The following is a 19,907-nucleotide window of genomic DNA, read 5'->3' as shown; positions in this document are numbered from 1 at the left end:
GTACTTGGGCGGCGACTGATGACGTTTCACAAGGACACAAGAACGGACAAGAACGCATATTGAGAAACGGCCCATGATAATCGCAGAATACAGTTGTTGTAAGCTGAATGTGTGACAAATGAAACGAATACAATGTTTGCATAATAGTTTTTGTGATACCATATTTGTTTATTGTTTATTTGTTTATTGTTTATTTTTTAATACCAAAGAGCGAAATTACCGGAGTCAAATTCCTTGTTGGACAATGTTCGAACCTGGCCAATAAAGCTGATTCTGATTCTGATGTTTGTTCATGTCTATTTTGAAATTTAAATTAAATCAAACGTTGATTTAAATGAACCAGTATTTTTTATTTTTTTTATTATGTATCTGTCTGCATTTCTGATGATACACTGATAGGCTGACCTGAACATCTGCTCCTAGTAGTAGTACAGTAGTAGTAATAATCAGTAGTTTGGGACACTTGTATTATAGAATTTTTTTGCAATTGCAGATGACTCTGAGGTAGAGGACTTATCAGATGGGGAAGATAATGATTCTGCTGTGGACAAAGTAATTCCACAAGATGTTGATCTCATGGATGAGCAACCAGATTCTTCACCACCTGCTTCATCAGGAGATGATTCGGGTGAAGAATACACACCACCTGAAGCAGCTGAAGATAGCGACTCTGAGAATGAGAATCATCCCCATCGTCCACAAGTGCACAGACGTGGCCGTAAACAACAGCCTGTTGAGAATGATGGTGAGCCAGTTGCAGTGTTTCCGTCATAGACTCTTACAGAGCAATTGAGTGCATTACCAATAAATTCTGTTATGTTTTTATGACTAGAGCTGGACGAGGATGAGCACGGACATGACGAGCCAGAACTCAGGAATGCTGGACGTGGTGAGCGCTGGAGGTCTGCTCCATTTAGCCCAAACATATTGGCAGCCACTGGATTATGTGGAGCAGTACATTAACTCAGACCTGATGAAACTCATTGTTGACTGTACTAATGCCATGTCATTGGCTACAAGTGGGAGATCTCTCAAAACTTCAGTTGATGAGATGTATCACTTTTTTGGAGCAGCAATCTTGATGTCTTGCATGTCTTATCCACAGATAAGGATGTTTTGGTCCAATGCCCTACGAATCCCTGCCATTAGTGACAAAATATCACGTGATCGCTTCTTCAAACTGCGGAGCCATCTGAAAGTAGTCATCGACAATGATGTTCCGGAAGACAAGAGGAAAACGGACAAGTTCTGGAAGTCGAGGCCTTTTTTGGACTACATACTTACTGGCTGTCGTCTTCAGGCTCACCCAGAATGCGTCTCAATAGATGAGCAGATGATCCCGTTTACGGGGGCCTGTCCATTCCGACAATACGTGCCACTAAAACCAAATCCAGTGGGGATGAAGAACTTTGTGCTGGCATCTGTGGATGGACTGGTGCTCGACTTCGAGGTCTATCAAGGTTCAAAGGCACTGGCTTCAAAGGTCCAGGACTCAGATGGATTGGGTCTAGGAACACTGGTCATCAAACGCCTTAAACCCTCACTGCTGGCACACAAGTGTATTGTGATTGCTACTTTACCACCATATCCGCTGTTGACCACATGCTGAGGGATGAGATATATGTTACTGGTACAGTGATGAAGGGCTGAATCAAACAAGCAATGAAGAAGTTACCCGATGACAAAACTCTGAAACAACAAGAAAGAGGTGCCTTTGCCACAGTCACCAGGGCAGATGGGAAACTATGCGTGGTCAAGTGGTACGACAACAAGCCAGTTGTGATGCTCTCCACTGTCCACTCAGAGCAGCCAGAAGACACTTGTGAGCGGTGGTCCAAGAAGGATAGAAAGTATGTGACCGTCAGACGACCAAGCATTGTGCACGAATACAACTCAAAGATGGGAGGAGTTGACATGTCAGATAGGATGATGAGCTACTAGGCCCTGCAAGAATTAAGTTATTTGTATGAAATGACCAATAAAGTTCAATTCAATGAGGATGTTAATTTGGCCCTAACAACACTCGAGCAAAACTGGTGTGAACTTCTGGGAGGAGAGAAGTTTGTTTCCTGCTCAGTGGTGCTGCCAGCCTTGTGTCATCTATCGCGAGTGATGGAGTTTGCTGAAGATGACCAAGCTTACATGGCTAAGTTCAAGGACACCTTCACAACAGACATGGAAGAAAGAAGCAAGGAACAAAACAACATCACATGGCTGAGAGTTGCCACAGCACTTGACCCGAGGTTCAAGGATCTCAAGTGTCTGAGCAGACCTGACCGGGCTGAGGTGTGGCGTTCTGTCAGTGCCTTGCTCAGGGAGAGGCGGAACACACCCAGAGCAACCAGCTACCTCCGAACCACCAAAGAAGAGATCAGTTCTCATGCTTGCCCAAGAGTCTTCTTCTGATGAAGAGGAAGACTGTGTTGAGAAATGGGTGGAGCACTAGAGGGCAGAGCCTACTATTACCATGGAGGACAACCCTAATCAGTGGCGGTCCACACACGAAGAAGCACACAGCGAGATGGTCAGCCTCGCACCCAAATACTTGGCAACGCCCGCCACATCCGTACCATGTGAGCGGCTATTCTCACTGTCTGTACAGATTGTTCAGAAGAAGCGAGCTGCCCTGTCATCAGACAATGTTAACGGGCTTGTCTGTTTGAGCAACTGGCTCAGTGCAAAGAAAAAGAAGCATAAGGAACAGCAGAGAAACAGATGCAATGAAACAGCTCATGCACTGTATGTTGTATTGTGTTCATTTGCCATGTTTGCTTTTATGTTAGTTTTCATGTTAATTTTTTCAGGAAAAAATGTGAGGGAAGGAGGCTAGGTTCCTCACCTGAATGTTCCGCCGCTTCCTTTCCAATTACAACATTCCACTTAATTTTCTACATTGTAGAAGAGTAAGATTTAAAAACAAATAAAAATGAAAGCTGCAAGCAGCGATGAACGGGCCCTCGCACTCATGGCCATCGCCCCCCCTGGGGTTCCCCCCACATTCCTAGGTCAATAATACTAATATAAAAAGTGCCTTTGTCTTCCTGACTTATAATGTGTTTTTGTGGCTTTTTTAGTTTTTTCCCTCCTCAGACTTTCACTGGATCTTGTCTCTGTCTTTTTAATCTTGATGATGAATCTGTGATTTTCTTTGTTGTAATAAACCTGCTGTACACACTTTCGGCCACTAGATGGCAGCATCTGTAAATAACATGAAACGTCAATAATAAAGAGATGTATATGTTGTTTGAGAGATTACAAATATTCTATTTTTCTGAGATTGGTAAAAATAAATGATTGAAAGTGTTTGGAGTACATGGTTGTGCTTTTGTGTGTGTTTTTATCTTTATTTATATATTAGAGCTGATTTTTAAATAGTGGACTAACTGTTGCTCTTTGGGCAGCTCATAACAGACTGAGATGTCTTGTGTGACCTGAAACTTTCCCACCACCCGGTGAACCTCACCTGTTCTCACATTGACTCATGGATTTGGTGCGTGAGGGACTTTCCTTGCGTGTGATTTCTTAGTAGTATAAAAACTGCTCGTGTTTTGCGTTTCAGCTGATGATAAACAACTTTAACTAGCTTGCCAACCGTCCCTTGAAAAACGGAATCGTCCCGTATTGAGCTGAAAAGGGACGCACTTTGTCCCGTTTTACTGTGAGAGTCAAAAAATAGTCATAAAATGCCAATGGAAAATGGCATTGAGCTGTTGAGTTCATACGTTATTTTTTTCTGTTTTTCTACAACTGTAGCCTACAGTCATGGCCTTTGAGGCACAAATATGTTTACAAGTTTTCTACAGACTTTCTGTTTGCACTTTTGTTATTGCACTAAAAATGTGCACTATTACAGCATGTATGTTCTGCTTTCTTTCTATTGTTTTATATTAATTTACACAATTTTAAGTTAAGCAGGTTTCTGTTTAAGAAAGATGCTCATTTTATTAATTTTGTTATTTTGTATTAAAGTGATTTGCTGGATAATACTTTGTTTTCCATGTGTTCATGGCATTCAAAAATATGCATCTAATTCAATTCAGGTTCAGGCAAATAGTGAAAAAAAGAAGAAAAAAGAAATACATCTTCTTTTAACTTCTTTCATCGCTTTTGGTAACAAAAATCTGCGTCCATCTCTTAACTCCTATTTACTCTCAGACGCAATGAAAAACGTCTGCGCACTGTCTGGTAGTGTTTTATTTTTTGCTTTAAACATGATTTGCATTGTTTTATAATAAACCAAGTCTCTAAACTTCAGAATATGCTAATTTAAAAATAATGGATTAGTATGATCATAATATCCCGCTTTATTTACAATGCGTTGGCCTATAGTTCGTTTTTGTAGTAAAACAATTGAATGAGTTATGGTTTTAAACGTAGATCCCCATAGTTCCACACGTTAGTGAGTTGTGGTGGGGTCTGAGGACGAGGCAGGACGGAGGGAGAGGAGGGAGAGGAGGGGGTTTGCTGCTGGAGATAAACAGCTCTGAGCCGCTCACACACATGAACATGGCGGCTCCCGACGCTCCGTCCCGCTGAGCGACCCGGCGCCGATTCTCCTCCGATTCTCCGCCGACTGCAGCCGCGCACCGCGAGGGCGCTCGGTGTCGCAACTCCCAGGTAAGTTTCCTCCTGACCCCCCCCTGCTGGTCCTGCAACCTGACCCCCCCACCATCTAAAATACAGAATAATATCAGCCCACAATGACAAGTGTCGCTTAAAGTCGCTCATGCAAAGTGTCTCTCGGTTTATATATCGACGTCATGGTACTTTAAAGGTGTTTTTATTTCCCCGCAGACACCTGTGCTGCAACAGCTGTGCAGGGGGAATAAAAACCCTCATGCATGTCCGGGAAATAACGCTCCTGCTCGGCGGAGTGACATTTATGGGCGACAGGTACAACAAGCGACTGTTTTCCGCTCAATGTTTATTTTTTTTATTTTGTTTTGCCACAAAACACAAATATTGTTTGACTTTTAAATCCATTTAATTGACTGTTACTGCATCGATGTTTCATAGTTTATATTTGGGGAGATTTCATGTATCTCAGACTTCCTCAAACATCTGAAACGTCAAGTTAAATCAGCATAACCTCCCATTCCGGTTCAGAGTTTCAAATTAAAACTAGGTTAATTAAGGTGGTTGACTTTAATCATTTTAAACTGAAGACCATTTTGAAAGGGAGCGTAATTAATTGGAGAATTAATCGAAACCGACTTTCCTAGTTTGTTAATGGTCATGTTGAGAGTCGTAAGAACCTGATTTCATGTATGGGCGACAAGTACAAGCGACTGTTTTCCGCTCATTGCTTTGCTCAATGTTTATTTTTTTTTGCAGCAAAACCCAAATATTGTTTGACTTTTAAATCCATTTAATTGACTGTTACTGGATCGATATTTCATAGTTTATATTTGGGGAGATTTCGTGTATCTCACACTTCCTCAAACATCTGAAACGTCAAGTTAAATCAACATAACCTCGTCTTCCGGTTCAGAGTTTCAAATTAAAACTAGGTTAATTAAGGTGGTTGACTTTAATCATTTAAAACTGAAGACCATTTTGAAAGGGAGGGTAATTAATGGACAATTCACAGAAACCGACTTTCATAGTTTGTTAATGGTCATGTTGAGAGTCGTAAGAACCTGATTTTATGTTGTTGTTTTTTTCCCTTATTGTGACAAGTTGCTGTGTAAGTTATTTTTCCATCATGAGTGTATCAGGAGTGTTACTTTAGTTTTGCTTCAATGTTAAACCAACAAGCTTTCAGTCTTGCCCCATCTTAGCTAGTGATTTGTTAGACAGTTGCTAAAACTATAATGGACCTTTAGTAAAATGGGATTTGTGACATCACAGACCCTGATCGGAGTAGAATTACGCAACTTCTACATTTATTACAGTGTCGTGCAAAGCTGTTGAACTGATTTTAAAAGAGGCACATCCTGCAGAAGGGACAAGTTTAGTGGATTTAGTATCTAACTCCGCCTCCTGATGAACCCAGCATTAAAGATGTGGTTGAAATGGTGCTTTTGTACTGTTTCTCTACAACAATAATAATGATAATTAAAGCTCCAAGCAGCGATGAACGGGCCCTCGCACCCTTGTGCACATTCAGGCGTGCTGCAGTGGAAGCGCTTGTATGACTTGCATGTACTGTAGATGTCTTCAGGCCTGGACATTTAGCGGATGACACCAGCCACGACTCTGTATATCAAACCATTCAAAAGTTATGGCAGAAAGTAGGAACTATCAGATTATCAACCAATCAGATTAAGGGGTGGGGCTCATTTGCAGCAATTATGTTCAAGGACTCAAAACTGAGTCCAATGACACCACCCACGAGTCTTTATGTCAAACCATTCAAAAGTTATTGCAGAAAATCAGAACTATCACATATCGACCAATCAGAAGAAGGGGCAGGGCTAAATTGCACCAATTAAGGTGAAGGAGTCAAAACTGAGTCCGATGACACCACCCATGACTCTGTATGTCATACCATTCAAAAGTTATGGCAGAAAATAGGATCTATCAAATATCGACCAATCAGAAAAAGGGGCGAGGCTAATTCATGCCAATGAAGGTCAAGTACTCAAAACTGAGTCCGATGATACCACCCACGAGTCTTTATGTCAAACCATTCAAAATTTATGGCAGAGAATAGGGACTATCAATTATTGACCAATCAAGAGAAGTGGTGGAGCTAATTTGCACCAATTATGTTCAAGGACTCAAAACCGAGTCCGATGACACCACCCACGACTCTTTATGTCAAACCATTCAAAAGTTAAGACAGAAAATAGGAGCTATCACATATCGACCAATCAGAAGAGGGGGCGGGCCTAATTTGCACCAATTATGTTCAAGGACTCAAAACCGAGTCCGATGACACCACCCATGACTCTTTATATCCAACTATTCAAAAGTTATGGCAGAAAGTAGGAACTATCAAATATGGACCAACCAGATGAAGGGGGGGTGCGCTTTTTGGGATCTATCGTCGCCACGGTAACGCTTTTCACTGAGAAAAGTAATGCGCGATGTCGCAGGATCGAGACGCACATTTTGATGTATAACACACCTGGGTGCATGTTATGGTTCAGGCCGTATTAACGGCCGAAGATATGGCATAAATTGCGGCAAAATTACACGAGTAATTCAAAATGTCCGACTTCCTGTTCGGTTTCGGCCATGGCGCCAAGAGACTTTTCTTTAAGTTGCGACATGATACCGTTGTGTACCGATTTTTGTGCATGTACGTCAAACCGTATTGTGGGGCTTGAGGCACAAAGTTTTCTAGGGGGCGCTGTCGAGCCATTAGGCCACGCCCATTAATGCAAACCATTAAATATCAAATTTTTCGCCAGGCCTGGCTTGCATGCAAAATTTGGTGACTTTTGGGGCACGTTTAGGGGGGCAAAAAGGCCCTCCTTTCATCGGAAAAATAAAGAAAGAAGAAAAAGAAGACGAAAAAAAAATTCCTACAGATACAATAGGGCCTTCGCACTGTAAGTGCTCGGGCCCTAATAATAATAATAATACATTTTATTTAAAAGTGCATTTCTTGAAACCCAAGGACACTTTACAACAAAGAGATAAAACAACAATGGGTAAAATCAGCAAACAGTAAAAGAAACAGTGTAGTTGAACTTAAAGTGAGTTGGCAATCTTAAACAGGTGAGTCTTGATTTCTCTGCAGTATGTTAACAAAACATGTCACACTCATTTGAGTATGATTACATGTCATGTAATATAGCAGCTTGTAAAAATAAAAATGGGTGTGAAGCGTGATGGCCTGAGGATGTGGATGGGTGTCTGAGGTGGTGTTTATAAGTTTACATCATGAAAGTCGTATCTTTAAACATGTTTTGCTGGCTAAGTGCTTTGTGTTCTTTGTGGCGGGTGAAAATGTACATACCAAAACATAAATCCCTTGTACCGCAGTGTCTCTGCCTGTAATACCACATTCCTTCCTTGCGTGAGTGACATGCCAACTCCTCGAGGATTTCTTTCGTGCTAAAACCGACTCTTCTATCACATAAAGAGCAAAAAGCGCTGTGGCTTAACACATTGCTTAAGTTTATGCTGAACAGAAATGTGGACTCACTGGAAGAGTATTGTTTCCCAGCGAGGCAGACGTGTGTCAGAGCAGGTACACAACTGTATCTATGTTTGCTGTTGTGCTGGTATGTTCATATAAGAAACCTGTCGGTTTGCCTACGTGAGAGCTGCCATCTGACCTCTCCAGATATGTTATCTCTGAGCGCTGGACTCATGATTATTTCTTTTTTTTGGGAGCTGTTTTAAGCGTATTTGCTCTTCCCTGCACCCCGACGTGAACTCTGCTAACTTGGTGCTGCATGTTGCAATCCTCTTCAGAGTCTATATCGAGCCCTATCCTGTGAAGAGCTGTTAGATCTCTTTTAATGCAGACAGACTTCTGGACCGAGATGTCTGATGTGGTTCCTCAGGATCTGCTGGATCCCCCCTTCCCGGCTCGGAGGTCACAGCTCTTGCAGAGGTGCAACAGTTACCACTAGGGTTGGGGATCGATTCAAATGTCAAGAATCGATTCGATTCCGATTCTTAAGATTCAGAATCAAATATCAGGATTTGATTCGATTCGATATTGATTTGGGTTAGTGTTATTAAAACAGTTTTTTGAGCTGTTGCCTGAATTATATGACTGTAGTTATGCAACATATTAATACTAGTATTATATTGAGATTCAACAGCAAGTATTGGCAGCTAATGATGCTGTAAGGACCAATCACCTCCCAGAATGCTGATACTAGGGCTGGGAGATATGGCCTTTTATTATAATATCTCGATATTTTAGGCCATGTCACGAATACACGATATATATCTCGATATTTTGCCTTAGCCTTGAATTAACACTTTGATGCATACAATCACACCAGTATGATGATTCTATATGTCTCCATTCAAACATTCTTGTTCATACTGCATTAATATATGCTAATTTTAAACTTTCATGCAAACAGAGGGAAATCACAACTATGTCAAATTTACCAAAACTGTATTTATTAAACAGTTACTAAGCAGTGAGTGGGACAAACGTAAAAAGTGTAATTTCAAAACAGAAAGTGCACGTTGCATCTCTCTGACTCCCCGTCTGAAGAACATCTGCTAAGAACATGTTCTGGTCCCGGTTTTACCAGGATGAGCTGCTCTGAGCAGGAGGGACCCTTAAGAGCACCTTTATATGAAGACTGTTGATTTTAACTTGTAGCACTTTGAGATTTGTTTTTAATGAAAAGTGCACTAGAAATGAAATGTATTATTATTATTATTATTATTATTATTATTATTATTATTATTATTATTAAAACTAATTGTAGGTGTAGGGACTGCAATGTTTCACCCTCTCCTCCTTTACTTTGCATCACTTTCACTTACTTTTAGAAATATGACGTCATATAGTCTTGTTTGACTTTCGATGATAGTGATTGATTTCATGTGGCCACATTTAAGCAACACTAGAGTAGAAGCCGAGATACATCGAATATACTCGATATATCGCCCAGCCCTAGCTGATACTATAACTGCTGTCAGAAATATTGTGTGGGTCGGAATTATCAAACAGATCCAGGGCAGCAAACAGAGGCCGTATGAAAGGTTTTATTTTTTAACACATTCCATTTCTATTTTTTCCATTTTCTGTGTTTTTCGGTTTTTAATTTTTGAGAATTTGGTTTTTAGCATTTTATGCAAATTTAACCCCAAGACAGTATATAAAGTAATGATAACTGAAAACCTTAATGTTTTCATACTTTTAAACAGATTTAAAGGCCAAAACATGGCACTAGTAATTCTCGTGTCTAACAAAACATTCATTTTTTGAGCATAAACCAAAAAATTCCAAAAGTTATTTGTATAAAATAAATAACTAAGAAATAAACAACTAAAATATGCCTTTCAATATCCTTTTAAAGTGCAAAAAAAGAAAGATATGGCAACAGCTCACAGGCGCATGTGTGAATTAAATGATGTGACTACTGGGATTAAAGTTCACTGGGCAAAAAATAAAATATTGAAAAAAAAAATCAATCTTTAGACATACTAATCGATTTTTAAGAATTAATATGAGAATTTATTTAGAATCGGAAAACCGATTTTTTTCAACACAGGACTAGTTACCACTGTAGCCTTCACCTTGCACACATTTCCTCTCTATCAATTCCTATTTTTTTTTTTGTCAGCTTTTACTTCATTTATTATTTTATTCTTATGCGTTTTTAGTCCAGTGTCAAGGACTTTGGTCAGTTTAAAGTGTGTTTTCTTCTCTTGGGCTGCCTGCTTTCCTTCTCCTTGATGTTGCTGTTTACTTAGGGCATGTTCTGGGTATGGGTCTCTGTAAAGCGTCTAGAGACAACTCTGTTGTATTAGACGCTATATAAATAAAATTGAATTGAATTGAACTTAGGATTGCCACGTCTATTGCTGCCGCCGTCTCCTGGAGTTTGTTGACCAGAACTGTGTCCGGTTGGTTAGTTGGTTGGCCATCCCTCGTTTCAGTCTTCACCTCTCCTGCTGGTGTCGCCCATCCTGCCGTTGGGGTTTCCAACGTCAGTGGTCCATGTGTGCCTCACCTGCCGGTTGTTTTGTGCTTGGCTGAAGCCTCTTTTGGCGCTTTTACACTAGTACCTACTCAGCCGGACTCGACTCGCCTTGCCCTCGTTTATTTTCAATACCCAGATCAGAAGTAGGCGCGTTGGAGCGAAGCTGCTGTGATGTATTTGATTGTGATTGTGATGTCATTGAAGACAACAACACTAAAGATGTAGAACCTGGAGGAGATGATATATGTGCTGCTGGGTCTGTGACTTGTGTTCGATATCAAGTTAAAAAATGAGAGTGAGAGAAGCTTCAAGCGGCAACCCTTTTTAAAAAATGTTGTTTGTCTTGGCGCTGCTGAATAGTCCGTTGGTAGCCGCGAGCAGCTATGAAGTGACGGAGCTCCTGGTGGATCTTGTCGTTCCTTATCGCCTGTCTAGATCCCTTTTTAATTCTCTCCTCAGCCACCAGGTTTATGAACATCTGCACCTCAGAGTTGGATCATGAAACAGACTTTTGCGTTTGCCATTGCCTGTTGAATAAAATGAACAAGAAGTCAGAGTCAGAGTCGCTCTTTCACTGATTTCCGCCTCCTGACTCAGACGTCTGACTCCAACCCCCCGACCAATCGGTGGACTGTAGTGTGATGACGTCAGATACAGCCCGACTCAGCCACTTAAAACCTCGGCAGAGTAGTTACAGGAAAGTATCTACTCGGCACGTTAGACCCCTAGTGGAAAAGCGCAAAACCGAGGCGATGCGAGTCGAGTTGGACTGAGTAGGTACTAGTGGAAAAGCGCCATTTCATACAGAATACAACAGGATTGTAGATGGTTTGATTTTTGCTCTGCTCTTACCACCAGGGTGATTATTTCTCTGATGAAATACGTTCGTGTACTTGAGGACCTTATTTCTCAATGCCAAAACCCATTTGCAGTGCTGCTGCAAGAGTGTAGGAATGTACTTAAGACCGAGATCTGAACATGAGATTGGCAGCCTGCCCGATGTGGGATCCTTAGTGGCTTGCATTTAAACCACGTGAGAGCTCAAATGATGTCCTGTCCAATGACAGCAGCAGCAGCAGCAGGAGAACAGGAGGAGGAGGAGGAGGAGGAGGGGTAAAGACTTGACTGTGCAGTTCTTAGAAGTACAGTAAGTTGTTTCCAAGGTCCTTATCCTAACAGATCCTGAAGTAACACATAAGTTGATTTGTGAAGCATCATGTTCAAACCTTTGGGTGAATCCGGTTCACGTTAAGCACATGAATCAAAAATAACTGAGTCGTGGAAGACCTTGTTTCTTTCAGCAACTGGAGAGAGTCAAGTGCATGCCAACCAGGTGAAACTGGGTCAGGCAGTCGTTTCCCGGTGACCAGGAGGTGCGAGGTGATGCTGTCTGGTACATGTCTGTCTCTCTTGACTAAAGTTGCTTTCGTCAACGAAAATTATGACTAAATATCGACGTCAACAAACCTTTATCACCTGAGGAAAACGAGACGAGACGCAGCGAAAATGCTGGTTATGTGACGATAACGGTAATAAATATATAATGCAATATCGTAGAGGAATAAAAACGAGACTAAAATGTAGATTACAAAATAAAAACTCTGCTAAAATGTGTCTTCATTTTCGTTGACCAAAACGAGACGAGACGAAATGTTACAATAAAGATCCTTATTATACATTTTTTAAGTTGTTTCCTCTGGTTTAGTCTTTAAACCAGTTTAGTTTTTAGATCTTTGGATACACTTTCACTACATAGACGTGGAAAAGAAAACCAAATGTGTCGTGGAAAAAAAAAAAAAAGGGGGAGAAATGTGGAAAAATAAATATGTTGTAAACTCAAATTAGTGTCTTCTGTGTCTGGAATGAATGTATTCTTGAGTCTATAAGGTATCAATAATATTATAATAAGATAACCTTGTTTCAATTGTAAAATGGGTTTAGCTAAATACAATCTTTGACTAAAACTAGACTAAAATGGTCCTGAACAATTCGGACTAAAATAAGACTAAAATGCAGACTTTTAGTCGACTGAAACTTGACACGGCTAAAAGGAGAATGAACGTGACTAAAACTAATAAAAACTAAAATGATAGCTTGACCCAAAGACTAGACTAAAACTCAAATTTAAACAGGCTGACAGAAACAACACTACTCTTGACCTGTGTTTCTGCATTTTGTAGTAAACCGCACTTTCGTCTTTTTGTGGTCTTCCTGGAGGAATTGCTGCTTGTTGAAGGGAACCGTTGGTCTGACCATGACAGCAATCTCTCACTTTTAGACCACCGTAGATCATTATGTGGTGTCTCTTCTACCCCTTTCAGACAAATGGCGACAACCACTGATATAGCATTGTTGTGTTCTATCTGCATGCAGCTAAACATGTAAAAGGTTTGGTGTCACTCGTACGATGCACTGAAACTCTTTGTAGTTCAGGATCTTCATGTTGATGTGATGTTGATGCTGCAGTGATGTAAATGGACCTTTTGAGAAGCCAAAATACGGTGCGTTCTTCTTGATACATATCAATCTACAAGATGAGCACGGCCCGGTCTGGCGGACGTGCCGTCCCGCTAACTAACAAGCTGCTGTTTGTGTTTGGAGGCCTTTTGTCGCGTCCTCCTCATGAATTATGCAGCTTATCCAGTCTAGCGTGTACATATGTTGCTGTGGTTCGTGGTTCGTGACTCGGTGGTTTGTGTTATTTTAATGACAATCAAAGGTGGTCATATTTTCTCTTTCCTGCTGTGTTGCAAACCAGCAAATAAACAGGTTTTGAGTGTGAAAGTCAGCCGTAGAGATGATGGAAAACTCTGCCGGGACCTTTTATCTGGTCGTCCAGGTCCGCTGGTGTGGTCGGTTTATTCACTGTTGATGCTACTTTACACGTCTTATTCTGCTGGTCTTTGTCTGCTGTGACAGACGGGTTTAGTCATTTTTGATGTTTTATAAGATTTTCTCTTCCTGGACTCTTGTCTTCTGTAAGTTCAGTCAGATTTCTTACTGCATGCTTGTCCTTCCACGCAACCAGGCTTTGGGAACAGAGGAACTTGTGGCCCCTCAGGGTTTCACGATGGTTTGCTCCTTGACAGAGGGACGTTTTCTTATAGCCAAAGTCCAAAGACCTATTTCAGCTTTGGATATAAATTGCTTGTTCTGATGCAATGGAAACTTAATTCAGATTTTTTTTTTTTGGGGGGGGGGGGTGGGGTTGTACCAAAGAAAACAGTTGATGGATGACATGTTGTATTTCTGTCAGTTGAGATTGAGAAGTTTAAAGCTCTCCATGCCATCTTCTAACTTTTCATGTCATCCATTTTCTTTGGTTTATTGTGTTATTGATCAGTAGAGTTTCATATATTCATTTCAAATACAATATTCATGTCTGAATAATTATTCCTCATCTTTCAAATATATTTAGTGAATCTGCCATCTTCATTTTGTATAATACATGTTGTCAATACGTTTTTTCTAGTTGCGCTTATGGAACAAAAGACGTGAGGAACCAGGACAAAAGACTGGGGGTTGTAGTTTCTTCTCCTCCGGTGACACCAGATGTAGTTTCCCTTTTTCCGTCGCCACCGGATTGGACGAGGAGACGAGCCTCCAGAACCGGCCAATCATGGGAGAGGCAACGTCTAAACCACGCCCCCTCCATCTATAGTATAGATGTGTACGTTAGCCATGTTCTTTTGCTTTTGAATTTGATTTGATGATCAGTCAGTATTAGACATCAAGTGAATTTTGATCAAATCAGTTCCTCCTTCCAATTTTTGAACACGCGATCAGATTTTCTATAAATAGACTTCTGACACAGTGCATCACCCAAAATCGTATGCATCAAGTATCTTAATTATATTACGACAAAGTTAGAAATTGTGTATAAAATTTGCTTTTCATTCAGCAGAATTTTCCTGAGAAAAAAACTGAACAAAAGCCCAACATTTGAGCAAGGTTTGGATGCAAACATCCTCCTACTGACTGGAATACCATCCCTCTGGGTCTGTTCTGTTAATCGTGTGACGAACTACGTAGCTCCACTTTAACCTCAGGCTCTGAGCAGGTTGTTGATCCTCTTGGGGAAGCAGGTATGAACAGTCAAATGTTTGCAGAAGCTTAAGTGGGATCATGTGTGTGAGTACGGGAGGCACAACCCGGTAGCCAGGAAAAGACGCTGCCATTTCATGTGTTCACAAAACCGAAAAGCGAGCAACGTGAGCATCCCTGGATATGGAATACTGGAAGAAGTCAACTGCAAATCTTCATTTTTGCTTTGGTTGTCTGAATAAAGACAACATGCTGAAGATTTTTGGTGTGTGCACAACTTTGTGACGACATGAAGGCAGCCTGGCCCTCCACAGTTGCACAACAGTCAGGAAAAATCACCTGAATTCCTTATAATCGCTGGATTAATGCGCCTGCTTTCTGCACATTTGACCAGCGTTGCTGCAGGACCAGTTGCTCGACGCCGGGCACATCAGTGGTTTTCCAAACGCTAGTGTTCCTTGGAAGACTCTGGGAATTGCAGAGGGAGATTATGCCCAAAATGTAGTGACCGGCAGTGTGATTAGAGACTCTGTCATGTCAGTGGGTGGCGGCAGGTAGCTTCCTCGTGACCCAGTGCCTGCGAAGAGAAATGCATGCAAGAGGAGAAACGTGCATGTTTGGGTGGTGGCGCACCTTGGGGTTAAATCTAAACCTGTGCTGTGCCTCAAAAACCTTGACGTACACGTTCTGCACATGCAGTATATATAGATTTTCTTCAAAGTGCACAGCATGTACTGCTCAAAATGTGCTCATTATCGTGTATTTGTGGTTTCTAGACACATAAAGTGGTGTATTTTCCTGAAAACTGGGCTGTTTGGGAACTTCTGGCCTGCTTTTTACCCCAATAATGATTTTAAAAGCAGCTGTGGGGGGCAAAAGCCATTGCTGTTGTCCCAGATGTTGCCTGATGGGAAGAACTTGGTCTTGCTGCGACCAAAAAATGCTAATCCTTGTCTCTGAAGCAGCTGTCCGGGATGATCTTGATGTAAGCTGTCCACGGCACTGCAGAAAATCTGGGGAGACGGTTCCCTCGTGAGCAGCATCACTTCATCCGTCGGTCTTCACGGACATTGTAGCAAGTTACATTCTCATGGCAGCGTTCCTCCATCCGGGTTCTCGGCAATCACGAGTGTCGACCCGCCCTTACAAGGCCGGTCCAAGTGAATGGATCACCTCAGGTCTGCATACCTCTGTTAATGACTCATTAATCTGAGCTGGGCATCTTTGAAACCTCTTAAACATGCGGGCCGGGGGGTCCTGAGGACCGGGATTGAGGAACACGGTTCTCCAGATAAAGGTTTAACAGGTTTGTGTTTCCAGGTGCTTTCCGTCCATGTAATTCCCCTAATTTGGTTCAACTTGACTGGGATGTACCAAAGGCTACGTGTGTGTGTGTGTGTGTGTGTGTGTGTGTGTGTGTGTGTGTGTGTGTGTGTGTGTGTGTGTGTGTGTGTGTGTGTGTGTGTGTGTGTGTGTGTGTGTGTGTGTGTGTGTGTGTGTGTGTGTGTGTGTGTATTGGGGGGCGTGTGCAAGCTTGTCTGACTTATCTGTGTTTGTTTATGTCTGGTCCTCCTCGCTGCCACCAGCTAATCAGACGTACACCGCCTCTGGCTCGCCATCATGCAGCAGAGACGCTCGTCTTCCTCGTCTGATCCTCAGAGACAAAGTGCTCTAATTAACCAGCGCGCACACACACACACGCACACACGCACGCACGCACGCACGCACGCACGCACGCACGCACGCACGCACGCACGCACGCACGCACGCGCGCGGCAGCCGTGTCCTTCTCTGGAAGCCTCCTGTTGATCCAGCAAACCACAATCAATGTGATATTAGTTTAGCGAGAGGATTCCAGTAATTTATTCATCTGTGTTCAATCCGATCGCTTTTATTCCCTAAATTCAAGAATATTTGTTTAAAGATTTCATGAGTATTTTTTTGTGGCGCAAAGGACACCTTTTGGTTGGTGATCCAAATGAATCAGAACTCTCGGTGGGCGATGGCGGCGGTCCGCAGATGACACGTTATTACTTATTACTATTACTATTACTATTACTCTTTTTTTTAATACTCAGAGATAAAAACAATAACAAGCCAGAAGCATTTAAGCCAGTTTTCTCCTCATTGTATGAAGCCTTCTTTTTTTTTTTCTTTAAGTTATTCCTTCATGTAACTGAAACAGCCAATAATTTTCCGATCTCCACGTAACGCTTCAGTGAAAAGATAAAGTTTTTTTTTTAGTGGGACCGAAACTGAAACAGGCTGTGTGTTTTTTTTGTTTTTTTTTTCTGACTTACATCAGTCATATATAGGCTATATATAGTTTATTAATTATTTAAGAAAATTCAGATATTTTTCCTTCATCAAAGCCTCTCAGAGGGGACAAGAGATATTTTTAAGCTCAGTGGCAGCAGGACCCGTTTTCAGTTTTCATTCCGAATGACTGGAGGGTGAGGTTAGTCGCTTCACATCCGTGGAGCTCAATATCGGTCCAAACCTTAAAGAAAACACTGAAGGTCCAGAATTATCAGTGATTATTAGAGCTAAACACTCCGGTTGTGTTAGGTGTTACTACCAAATGTGAGTGAGTCTTTGGACCTGAGTGATCACTTACTCCCACCTGCCAAAACTTCCCTCTTGCAGGTCTGAGGAGGCTGGTAAAGGGGCTGGAGATAAACTGCAACTAGTGTCTCCACCATTTTAAGAAATAAAGAGCATCATGGCACCGTTGTTTCTTTAAAAACATCACATATAGTTGTATACTTCACCTTGCTGCATCTCTTTAATGTTCCTGTTAAAACTGGGGCAAAGACACTTTAGGAGCATTATTTTCCAGCATGGGTATTTGTGTGTGCAGTCAGCTGCGCAGAAGGGCCTTCCCATGCACAAGCGGCTCGGAAAGCCAGGCAGGGTTAAGCACCAGGCATGGGAGCCAAGTGCAGCAGCTTGCATAACAAGTGCTAATTTGGTTAGCTGGAGCTGACGGCCGTAATTCTGCAGCAGTATGACAGCAGAGCTGGGCGCGAGAAAGTGTCTCCGCAGGCCTGCAGTCGGATAATACAAGCTAATAGCATAACAAGCTTTTGCAGAGCGTGTGCCGCGGCCAGAGCTAATGGAGGTGGTCATCACCGACGTCTGGCGACGGGGAACCGCCGTTAGGACGACACACGCCAGCCGTTCCCGCCACCCGGTTATCAGTTACTTTAAGGCTATTTTGAACTGGAGCTGTGTATGAAAGTTAATGTCATCAGTCTATTAAAACCTCAGTCAGCTGACAGTGTGGTTTGTTTTATGATTCAGGAGCTCACATTTGACCCCGTCTGCGGAGCGCAGGTCCAATATCGGGACTCCTCTACAAACCTGCTTTCTTTTTCTCCTTTTTCTATCAACTAATCCCACATTTCTGTCAAACATGAGACCTGTTGCTGTCCACACGACAGCAGATCATCGTTCTGCAGTCGGAGCAACATTTGAAGGAGGGGTAGTTCCCCCCATGGGACATCGTCCCTCATGATCCTGCTCGTCCGGCTGCGGTGCCGCTCGGTTATGTGGCCGTACTGTAAAGCAGCTCTCAGGCCAGTGTAGCTATGGATGTCCGCGTTACCATAGAGCTGCTTAGTAACAGAAATTAATCACAGTCAGGAAGTAGGCCGTGTCTCTGCGTGGCTCTCATCGACTCTGTGGCTCACTCAGACTCACCCCCCCCTCCATGTGTGTGAGAGAAACTGCTTACCACAATGTCTAGTATGCAAATAATTAACAGTCAAACTCTTCTTTGTAAACTATGAAATGCTGCGTCCGTCCTGCTGCAGGCGAAGCGTCGCTGGAGCGTTACCACCAGGTTTCCAACAGAAAGACTCTTGCTGATTAATTTGTGTACTTTGTTTCACTCTTATATTGACATTTAGTTCGTTAGCAGGCTGATATCTTACATCTTCTTCAGTGACTGACATGTTTGACTCGCCATAATTAGGATAATTACAGGCCTTATTAAAACATTTATGGGAGTTTAGCAGGGATTTGAACAACATTTATACACAGTAGTTGTTTTGATTTCTGCAAGTAGCCTATAAAGTTATAAAAGTGCATTTGGCTATTTCTAAAACCTGTATCTGTACCCCTTTCTTCCATGTCAACAAAAAACTTTAGTTGAGTTTCCACCAGCAGAACGGCGTAAACCTAAATATTGCTAAGAAAAAACTTTAATGAAAACACCCAGAATTTTAATGTCCATCTTTAGAGCAGAAATCCACATATTTACAGCCTGAGACCAACTGAACCCTTGGCTAAGCCAACGGCTAGCCGTTTTCACTTCCTCATGCTACCGAGCTCAGGGAAGCAATGAGCTGTTTGTACGAACCCAGGGTCGGCCAAACCGGACAGTAACTTTTGGTTTTGCCACCAAATAGTCTTTGAATAGTCTATTTGTGGACAGAGAGAGACTTGAACGATCATCCGCTGCCTTTATCTTCTGTCCACTTTTTATTTGTCCAAAAAAAAGATGCCCAAAACTACTACTACTACCATATTTTCAACAGTATAACGCACTTAAAATCCTTAATGTTTCTCAAAAATCGTCAGTGCGTCCTATAATCCAGGGCGCCTTATGTATGAATTTTGTTAAGCTTAATGACCTTGGACCAATTTTATGAGGTACACTGAGCTCAAAAATCTGTCAAAAAGTTTTAGTGCGACTTTGGTTGCTGACGCAGGAATGTTGTAATAAAGTCGGTCCTTGATTGGATACAGGTTGCAGCATCAGACAAGGTTAGAAAACTAATTATGTAGCACTGTAAGCAACCATCATCCAACATCTAGTCCACTTTACCTTTCTGTAATTAGACATCAACGTCAGGTTTTTAGCCAAAACCCAGTTTTCAAATCTACATCATAATCCAGTTATAATCAAATATTGGAATCAGAACTTGTTCTCGGTCTTTGTCATTCTAAAAGAATCCCAGGGTTTTGGACGTAAGATGTGTACAAAGCTGCTCTAGGGGTACTAAAGATTTAAATTACAAACTTGAAAATGGGTTTAATACAACCGCTTTAACGTGAAGCTCTGCATGTGTGAATTCACCTCTGATACCCCTTTTCCACCAAACCGGTTCCAGGGCTGGTTCCGGACCAGTTCTGGTTCTGGTTCACAACTCGTTCAACTTGGGAACCAGCTGAGAACTGGTTTGTTTTTCCACAGCTCGGGTGCTAAGGGGAGCCACATCATTACGTCGCTGTAAACATCAGTTACGTCGCTGCGTTTGTATTGGCGCGAAAATTGAAGCAACA

At 42.0% G+C, this 19,907-nt stretch overlaps 1 protein-coding gene across 4 annotated transcripts in view; it reads left to right on the top strand.

Annotated features, from left to right (window-relative positions):
• Positions 1 to 4,478: 4,478 nt before the first annotated feature.
• LOC133452556 (nuclear receptor coactivator 2-like) overlaps positions 4,479 to 19,907 on the top strand; it is a 91,980-nt gene continuing 76,551 nt past the window's right edge. For 2 of the 4 annotated variants that reach the window (XM_061731951.1, XM_061731948.1), the window contains exon 1: positions 4,479 to 4,617. The gene's annotated coding sequence lies outside the window, so the exon portion shown is untranslated. Of the gene's footprint in view, positions 4,618 to 4,813; positions 4,894 to 19,907 lie in introns of those variants that run through there. The other 2 variants (XM_061731950.1, XM_061731949.1) reach the window with 2 other exon arrangements.

The sequence above is a fragment of the Cololabis saira genome, chromosome 10, assembly GCF_033807715.1.
Source record: "Cololabis saira isolate AMF1-May2022 chromosome 10, fColSai1.1, whole genome shotgun sequence".
In the NCBI taxonomy this organism is placed as follows: domain Eukaryota; kingdom Metazoa; phylum Chordata; class Actinopteri; order Beloniformes; family Belonidae; genus Cololabis; species Cololabis saira.
The sequence above is the reverse complement of the archived record's forward strand: the minus strand, read 5'-3'. Positions and strand labels throughout refer to the sequence as shown.